The sequence below is a fragment of the Hemicordylus capensis genome, chromosome 14, assembly GCF_027244095.1.
Source record: "Hemicordylus capensis ecotype Gifberg chromosome 14, rHemCap1.1.pri, whole genome shotgun sequence".
NCBI classification, from domain to species: domain Eukaryota; kingdom Metazoa; phylum Chordata; class Lepidosauria; order Squamata; family Cordylidae; genus Hemicordylus; species Hemicordylus capensis.
The window spans coordinates 13,900,527-13,909,872 of NC_069670.1; positions in this window are offsets into that span (position 1 = coordinate 13,900,527).

A 9,346-nucleotide genomic window follows, 5' to 3' on the forward strand; every position below is an offset into this window, starting at 1 on the left:
TGTGGGCATCCTTTGCTGCAGCCCCTCCTTCCTATAACTACCCCTCTCACCTGTAACGTTGCTCAGCTCGAAACCCTGCAAGTTTGTGCTGTTGGCTTCGCTCAGACGTGCAGCCAGGAACTGAAACTATTCTTTCCTCCCCAGATACAGATTTAGTCAATCAATTGGTCATTAATTGATTGGCTTAATGAAGTATGGCTGCTATCCTTCCCAGGCAGTTTTCCCTGGAAGTACCCCCATTGAATGGAGTGGGGCTTACTACTGAGCAAAGGTGTACAGGGCACTTTCCAGATTACCCGCTACCACCGTGGTAAAATGCTTTGGTTTGGCAGGATTGTATTCACAACAATCCCCCAGAATAAACAAAAACTCTACAGCGGGAAAACACAGCAACCTTTTTGCCACGCAATTACGACGTCCTAGCACTAAATCGCAGCCATGAACCCCGAGACAAAGCATCTGAAAATGTGAACGGCACCCTGCTGAGAGCGGAAGCACCCTTCGCAGCTACGCCGTGACCCTGTTGTAGGGTCTAATCTGGAAAGCGCCCAGGATGGCCTGCCGCCTTGTTCTTAACCAGCTGTGTCGTGACTAGCAGATAGACTTCTCCTCCAGAGCTTTTCCTCTCTGCCCCAGCAGCACAAGCCTCCTGCGTTTCCTGCTTGCTGGTCCACCTTGGGCCCCACCACCACACCCTCAGCCTGCTCCAGAGCAGTTAGCCTTCTCTCGGTCACAGAGCTGTCTGGCTGGGCACACCCAGGTTAGTAGCGATAAGGATCTGCCGTTGCTCCATTCCCTTTTCGGACCGCGTCCCCACCCTCTGGCAGGCACTGCTCAGCCTGCTGCAGCCGCCTAGGGCAGGGACATCCGAGACTGACAAAATGATATAGACAGAGGTGCCGTATACCGTATACACTGAGTCCACCCCAATGTTGCCTACTCTGACTGGCAGCAGCGCTTCAGGGCTTTCCCCAGCCTGACATGCTTTCAGTTAGAGGTGCCATTTGTTACGCCTGGGTCATTCCACATGCAAAACAGGTGCCGTACTCCTCAGCTCCCCCTCCCCTCGGTGGCTAGTTTAACCAATTCTGTTTATTAGTGGCATGCCCATTTAAGAGGGGATTACCTCTGTGCTCAGATTACAGAAGGGGCCCCTTTACCTCTTATTCCAGCCCATTTGCCTAAGATGAACAAATGACGCTGCCTTCTGAGTCCAGTCATTGGTCTGTCTAGCTCAGCATTGTCGACATTGACTGGCAGCAGCTCTTTGGGTAGCAAGCCGGAGGTTGCCGGTTTGAATCCCTGCTGGTATGTTCCCCAGACTATGGGAAACACCTCTATCAGGCAGCAGCAGTATAGGAAGATGCTGAAAGGCATCATCTCATACTGCGCGGGAGGAGGCCATGGTCAACCCCTCCTGTTTCCTACCAAAGACAACCACAGGGCTTTGTGGGCGCCAGGCGTCAACACCGACTCAACAGCTCACTTCACCTTTACATGGAGATTCCTGGGATTGAACCCAAAACCTTCTGGCCAAAAAGTATGTACTTTTCCACTGAGGTACAGCTTCTCTCCAAGGTTAAATTGGGGAGAGGCAGGAGGTAGGGTGTGTGGATTTAATTCAGGGACCCCCTGCTTATTCTTCCTAAATTTGGACATTGCAGGGGTCGGAACAGGAAACACCCAGAATCTGAACCTTGGAGAGCTGCTGCCAGTCTGTGTAGGCAATACTGAGTTAGACGGACCAAGGGTCTGACTCTGTCTGGCAGCTTCTGCTGTTCTTAGTTCTCCTTGGGAACGCAGCACTTTCGAGTCTGCACCCGGTGCCTTCCTGCAAATGCCTTGTGCCAGCCCGAGTAATGAGTTGCTTTCATCTTCTGCTCCATTTCTTATCACACTCTCCTGGGCTTTGGGAACCCAGATGAAAGGAGCGATGAAACCAGATCCGTGCGGGGGAAGTGGGCTGCGGATGGGGGTGAAGGCACCTGGGCCCAGACAGTCCAGATACAGGCATGCCCTGGGGGTTAAAAATGCATTTTTCTCCTGCGTTGATCAAACCGACCCTATATAAAGCATATACTCATCTATAAAGCATATCCATGTGTTAAATAAGTAAAAGGAGGAGCACTCCCGGCCCTTTAAAATAAGTCCCAGAAGCCATTCCGGTTTGGAGCAAAAGGGGTACATAGAAGGGGCTAAGACTAGGCTGTGTCTGGAGTTGGTTGGTTTCCGGATTCTTTGGACCTCCTCCAGTGCTAGGACCCCCGGATCTGCCCCTATTCTGCACCCCTGTGGGGTCAGCCATGCCAGTTTAGCGTGATCGTGATCACACACCCAGTTGTTCCATTTAAGTGGGGAGATCTCAGCAGATCCTGCAGGGAAGATTCAATTCCCTCCTCCAGCACAACCATTCAAGGAGTCTCTCTATCCTCTTGATTACTTTTTAAATTTTCTTTTAAAATAGTCTATCCTGCTTCCCCCTTTCCTTCCAGAGGCGCCCAAAGTGGCGGTCATAAAAATAAGTATCCAACGATTCAAAGCCAACTCAAAAAAATAAAAATAAAAACCTCACCAAAAACCATAAACAGAAATTCTAAAGGATTAATGAAGTGGTGACCATAAAGCGGCGCGCAGAAACGAAATGAGCCGAGGGAGGGCTGCAAAACATAACCCACAGAACCTAAAAAGCTGGCCAGAACAAAAAGATTCAAATGGCCACAGAGAGGCATCGAAGAGGGAGCAAAGCGGACTTCTTGTGGCAAGGAATTCCACATGCTGGGGGCCGCCACAGAAGAGGCCCTCTTACATGCTCTCCCCATTTCACTGTAGTAATTGGTAAAATGCAGAAGAGGGCCAGATGAATTCAAGGCATGGGGCTCTGGTCACCCTACAGGCAATGGGAAAACGGAGGAGGGCCACCCCAAATTTGCTCATCCCCACATTGCCCTGGTTCCAAGCGAGCTCCAAGGAGCACCCAGACGCTTTTGCCAGATCCTCACCTGTGGCCAGCAGAGCCAGGGCCAGGGCCAGCAAGGCAACGGTGTGCAGAATCTTCCGTCCCATGGCAAGGATCTCTGCTCGGCTGGTGCCCGCTATGCGCTCCTCTGCTTTTGTAATCTCTCGGGGCAGGTTCACAGAGCTCCAGGCACCAAGGACTGGCAGGAGGCTTGGCTAGGCAGGGCTTTTAACTGAAGCACCTGAGCACAGGTAAGGGGGGAAGGAGGGAGGGAGGGAGGGACGAGGCCACACCCCCCACAGGGCTGGCTCAGGATACAAGGAGGAAGCATATGCACCCTGGAGAGGGCTGTGCCTCCTTACCTGACCCTCCTATTCCTGCTCCAGGAAAGAGGCCTTGCTTTCGATTCTCAGATGGGGTGCAGAAATGGGGTTGTCGTCAAGAGAGGAGCCCCCCTGGAGGTTTGCGGAGCAGGGAGAGAGAGGTGTGCCATGTCCAAAGGAAAAGCCTCAAAGCCCCCCAATTCCACTTTGCTATATTGAGTCGTGATTTCAGACTCCCCGCACTTTAAAGAGGTTTCTTTCCCCAGGCTTTCTCTTGCACTGACTTTGTGGAGCAGGACCCTGGGTGGGGAGGGGGAGGGTTGCATATATATTATCCACAAGGGCAAAGAGGTGTGTGTTTTTTGGGGGGTGAGAGTTGATAGTGGGGGCTGGAACATAGGAAGCTGCTATATACTGAGTCAGACCACTGGTCTATCTAACTCAGTATGGTCTTCACAGACTGGCAGCGGCTTCTCCAAGGTTGCAGGCAGGAGTCTCTCTCGGCCCTATCTAGGAGATGCTGCCAAGGAGGGAACTTGGGACTTAGATGCTCTTCCCAGAGTGGCTCCATCCCCTGAAGGGAATCTCTTGCAGTGCTCACACATGGAGTCTCCCATTCATATACAACCAGGGTGGACCCTGCTTAGCTAAGGGGACAACTCAGGCTTGCTACCACAAGACCAGCAGCCCTCTAGCTTTAATTAAAGAAAAGTCAAGCTTTTTGTCTTTTGTGGCTTGGCTCATAAAGGTCTCAAAGCTCTGGCGAGACCAAGGCTGGACTCCATCTGGCTTTTGAGGAAAGGCTGAAATGTCTGGTGTTTTTTAGTTTAGGAAAAAACAGGCTTATAAAGTGATTTGGAGAAAGTGGATAGAGAGAAGTTTCTCTCCCTCTCTCGCAACAGTAGAACCAGGAGTCATCCAATGAAACTGGTGGGCTGAGGACAGGCCAAAGGGATGGACCAGAGGTCAGCGGAGGCAGAGCATCTGCTTTGCATGCAGAAGGTCCCAGGTTCTCTCCCTGGCCGCATCTCCAGGTAGGGCTGCAACTGACCCCTGCCTGAAACCTCGGAGAGCCTCTGCCAGTCCGGGCAGACATTACTGAGCAAGTTGGACCAATACTCTGAATCCGTATAAGGCAGCTTCCTGCAGTCTTCACACACTGCGCAGAATTAATCTGTGGGATTCACTGCCACAAGATGTGACGGCCACTCGTTTTGATGGCTTTAAAGGGGAATTGGGCACACAGATTGGAGGCGAGTCTGTTAGTGGCTACCCGTCGTGATGGCCTTGTGCCACATCCCACTTTGGCACCCTGCCTCTGAACCGGTGATGGGAGAAGTGGTATGATTTCATGGCTTTGCTTGTTGGCTTCCCCAAGGCATCTGGTGGGCCACCGTGGGCTAGATAGGCCGTGGCCTGGCTCCGCAGGGTTCTCGTTAGCGTAGGGTGCAGCCTTAAAGTCAGCACTCTTGCTTGAAGGCACGATACGTGGGCTTTCTGGATCATGCGTGGGCTGGCCCGTTCTCTGCAAGAGTTGTAGCCCCCAGTAGGGGCCACGTGGCCGGCCGGAAATCAGCTGGTGGTCCACCGGGAGCCTCCCCACGGCACGGTTTGCCTCACCTTATCAGAGGCCTTCTCTCGGCTGAATCATACATAGCCCAACGCTTCCTGCTCGATTTGTGGGAAGGGAGCTTCCCCATTGGGTTGCCTCCCGTGTTTGCTAAGAGGGAGGGAGGGCGGCGTGGAGGGCGATGCTGTTGCCTCCTCAGCTGGGAAGGGACGACGTGGTTCCTCAAGGCCTCTAGTAAAAGTAAAGTGGTGCTGTCGGACCACAGAGCCCCGTGGTTGTCTTTGGTAGCATACAGGAGGGGTTGACCTTGGCCATCTCCCGCGCAGCATGAGATGGTGGGATTCGAACCAGCAGCCTCTTGCTCCCTAGGCAAGTTACTTCCCCACTGTGCCATTAGGGGGCTCAAGGTCTCCAGGGCCACTAGTAAATTCCAATGGATGAGACTCAAAATACTAGCATTATTGAAGACCATCACACTCTGTAAATTTCTCCGAATCCTCATTCTGTTCATGAGAACCGAGGGGTTCATTCAAAAGGAAACTCCATTTAGTTCTGCCCAAACCGTCCTCTTATATCTGATACCTCCTTCCTGTCTATGGAAGCTCAACCAAAATGTCTGTGCCATCTTGAGACGTTGATGTGCTTGCTCAGTTTCCCTGTAGAAGTGTTTCTTCTCAAGGGGGCGTTGATCGATGGATCTGTCATCCCAGTCTTTATTGCGTGTCAGAAATAGCGTCTTACTGTGTAACTGCCAGCTAGGGAGGAGAGCTGGTCTTTGTGATAGCAAGCATGACTTCTCCCCTTTGCTAAGCAGGGTCTGCCTTGGTTGCATTTGAATGGGAGACCTCATGTGTGAGCACTGTAAGATATTTCTTCTCAAGGGATGGAGCTGCTCTGGGAAGAGCAGAAGTTTTCATGTTCCCTCCCTGGCAGCATCTCCAAGAGAGGGCTGAGAGAGAGATTCCTGCCTGCAACCTGGGAGAAGCCGCTGCCAGTCTGGGCAGACAATACTGAGCTAGATGGATCAATGGTCTTGACTCAGAATGTGGCAGCTTCCTCTGTTCCTAACCCAAGGATGGATCAAGCGCCCTGCTAGATCAGTCAAAAGGTCCCTCTGGTCCAGCGCCCTGTTTCCTGACCAGATGTCTCAGAGCAGGTCTTGGGGTAGCAGCAAACATGACTTGTCCCCTTTGCTAAGCAGGGTCTGCCCTGGTTTGTGTTTGGATGGGGGACTAAATGTGTGAGCGTTGTAAGATATTCCCCTCGGGGTGGGGCCGCTTTGGGAAGAGCACCTGCCTGCTTGCATACAGAAGGGTTTAAGTTCCCTCCCTGTCATATGCTGAGAGAGACTCCTGCCTGCAACCTTGGAGAAGCCACTGCCAGACTGTGTAGACAATACTGAGCTAGATGGACCGATGGTCTGACTCAGTATATGGCAGCTTCCTCTGTTCCAAAAACAGCCCTCCCTGCTGTTTATGTTCTTACAACCCCCTGGTTCAGACAGATGTCAGAACATTTCTGATAAATTTATGGTTGATGAATGGTAGCCATGATTGCTGCTTAGTACCTCCGGATACAGAGGCAGTCTACCTCTGAATACAAGCTGCCGGAGAGAAACAGCAGCAAAGGGCTGTCTTCTTACGCCCGTCTTGCGGGTTTCCCAGAGGCACCCGGCAGGTCGCTGTGTTAGATGGCCAGGCGAATTGTACTTGTGGTCTGCACAGCAAATCCTCCTGTTCTTCTGCATCAGCAGGAAACGTCCTGGTCTCCTCGGGAGGCTGTTAATCTCCATTGAGGGGGAGGCAAAGCGTGGCCCTGCAACGTCCGTCCTTCGTCCGTCCTTCTCTTTATCGCTCCCGGCACAAACAGCGAGGGCGCTTGTGTCTGACCCTGAAGGGACAGCTGCCGAGATAAAAATCATCCGGGGCCTCTCCAGACAGAGATAAGAAAGCTACAGCCACAGCCAGTCCCTTGGGAGGGAGAGGCGTCCACACCATCATTGTCCCCATTTTTGAGCTTTGGGGTCATAGGGTTGCCCATGCCCCCCGGAATTCCGAGTGTCCCCCGGATTTCAGGCATCTCACCCGGATTGCTTAGTCCGCCCAGATTTACCTGGATTTCAGATTTCCTTTTTTTTTTTAAAGCTGAGCTCTAGCCCTTGTAGAAGCAGAGCTGCGGAGTTACTGTTCTGCTCAAAAATTATGTTCAAGCCAATTTACATCATATGCAAATTGGGCCGCCAGATTTGGAAAGCCAGGATATGGCAACCCTATGAATCGGAGAACCCTTTCCACATCCCCGTGCCATGTTGCAGTGCAGGAGCCTTTGGCCTTTCCAGACCCAGGACCCGCATCCTTTGCAAGCAGAGAATCCACTTAGGGGTTCCTTTCACCCCACACGTCAGTTTCTTGCTTCCTGCCACAGATACCCCAAACAACTGGATGTATGGATTTGCAAATAGGTGTGTATTATCATGTGGTGTAGTGGTTAGAGTGCTGGACTAGGGTCTCCCCATTCAGCCATGAGACTTGCTGGGTGACTCTGGGCCAGTCCCTTCTCTCTCAGCCTAGCCTACTTCACAGGGTTGTTGTGAGGAGAAGCTTAAATATATAGTATACTGCTCTGGGCTCTTTGGAGGAAGAGCGGGATATAAATGTAAGTAAATAAATACACAAGTGGAAGAGCTTCTGCTCTGGGAGAATCTCCAGGTAAGGCTTGGAAAGTATCCTACCCGCAATCCTTGGAGAGCTGTTGCTGCCAGTCAGTGTAGGCAATACTGAGCTAGATGGACAAAGGGTCCGACACAGTGTGAGGCACCTTCCTGTGTTTCTGTGTTTGGAGATGGTAGAGCATCTGCTTTGCATGCCGAAGGCCCCAGCTTCAAGCCTGGGCAGTATTTCCAGGCAAGGCTAGAAGAGATTCCTGCCTGGAACCTTGGAGAGCTGCTGCCAGCCAGTGTAGACATTACTGGACTTAATGGACCAAGGGCCTGACTCAGTAGGTGGCGGCAGCAGCAGCCTACATTCCTATAACTCAAAGTTGACTTTAGGCCAGTTCTATAGTTAGATTTGCATATTGTGAACTACTCTCGCAATACATAGCACCTTATATTATTAAATAAACATGAGTATATTTTTATTACAATATGACAGGCGTTAGCAGGATGGCGATTGTTTTGTAAGTTGATCACTGCTCAGATGATGGTCTTGGATAGCTCCAGTGAGTAGCTGTTTATTGCTTTCAAGTGGCCTCCGGGAAGAGGCGAGTACGTGTGGCGTGTGGCGTTGCGTTTCCCTCGCTTCATGCTAGAGGCTGGGGGGGGGGGGCACAAGTAGGGTAGGGGTGAGTCAGTGAAAGAGACTGCAGGAAGCTGGCTTTTAAGAGTCTAGAAGATGCAGAAGTCACGCAGATAGGGGAAGTATCTTAGGAAGGATGACTGAGCTCTCTGATGTCGCCTGCTGCTAACTTGTAGGAATGTGTTGCTATTATTAACTTCATCCAGTGCTCCACCTGTGTATTTGTGTCTGTATTAGCCAAATATTTCCAAGACACCCTATGAGGGGAACGGGAGTGTGCAAGGTGTGCTGCAAACCCTGGAACTCCCCGCCACTTGAGGAAGTAAAGCACCCGAAACAGCTCAAATATTGCGTTTGAGCCATGCAGCTTAAGAACAGACAAAAGAACCAATACTCCGGGTTTTCCTCCCTGTGGTGGAAACTGGCAGCTAACCCAGAAGTTGATCTCACCATCTTCAGATTTTGCTGTGCGGCTTCTTCCTTCTCTGCCCCCAAATTGGTGTGGCTGTGGCACATCATCCTCCAGAGGCAGGAGATAAACCAAAGGACACCTTCTTTGTACCCAGCGCTTAATGCGTCCAAAGAAGGCCCTTTTCCCCCCAAGTCAGCAATAGTTTAGCTGCCGTAAACATTTGAGGACGTGATGTTCTCTGTGTGTGGTTGCCACAGACAATCGCTTATACCGGAGAAGGAGTAGTAGAAATTGGGTCTGATGTATCTTCCAAAGACAGGTTGCATGTGAGAGAAAGAAGAATGGCTCTTCTGAGATGGTGCTTTCCAAGGAAAGTTTTGGGAATCCTTGCACGAATAGGGCTAATAATAAACAGGGTGAAAACCCAAGGGGTTCCCAGTGCCCTAAGCAGAGTTTGATTTGGGCTGGGCCCCCCCCAGCTGAGGAGTATGGCTCCCCATCCAGCCACCCCACTTTAACTGGAGCCACACGGGGGGGGGGCCTTCTCGTTTGCTGGGTCGGAGGACCAGCTCATATGGGTGACCAGCCGATGACTAGCCTGTGCTGGTTGGTGGAGACAGTGAGAGAGAGAGAGCTCCTGTCCATTTCGGGGGTAAAAAGGTGAAAAGAGGCTGCTGTTAGTCCAGAAATCCAGCCTAACCCTAACCTTCAAGAGAGGGAGGGCAGATTCAGAGACTAGCTGTTTTTTTTGTTTTTAAAATGTATTTATTTATTTAAAGAAATATTAAA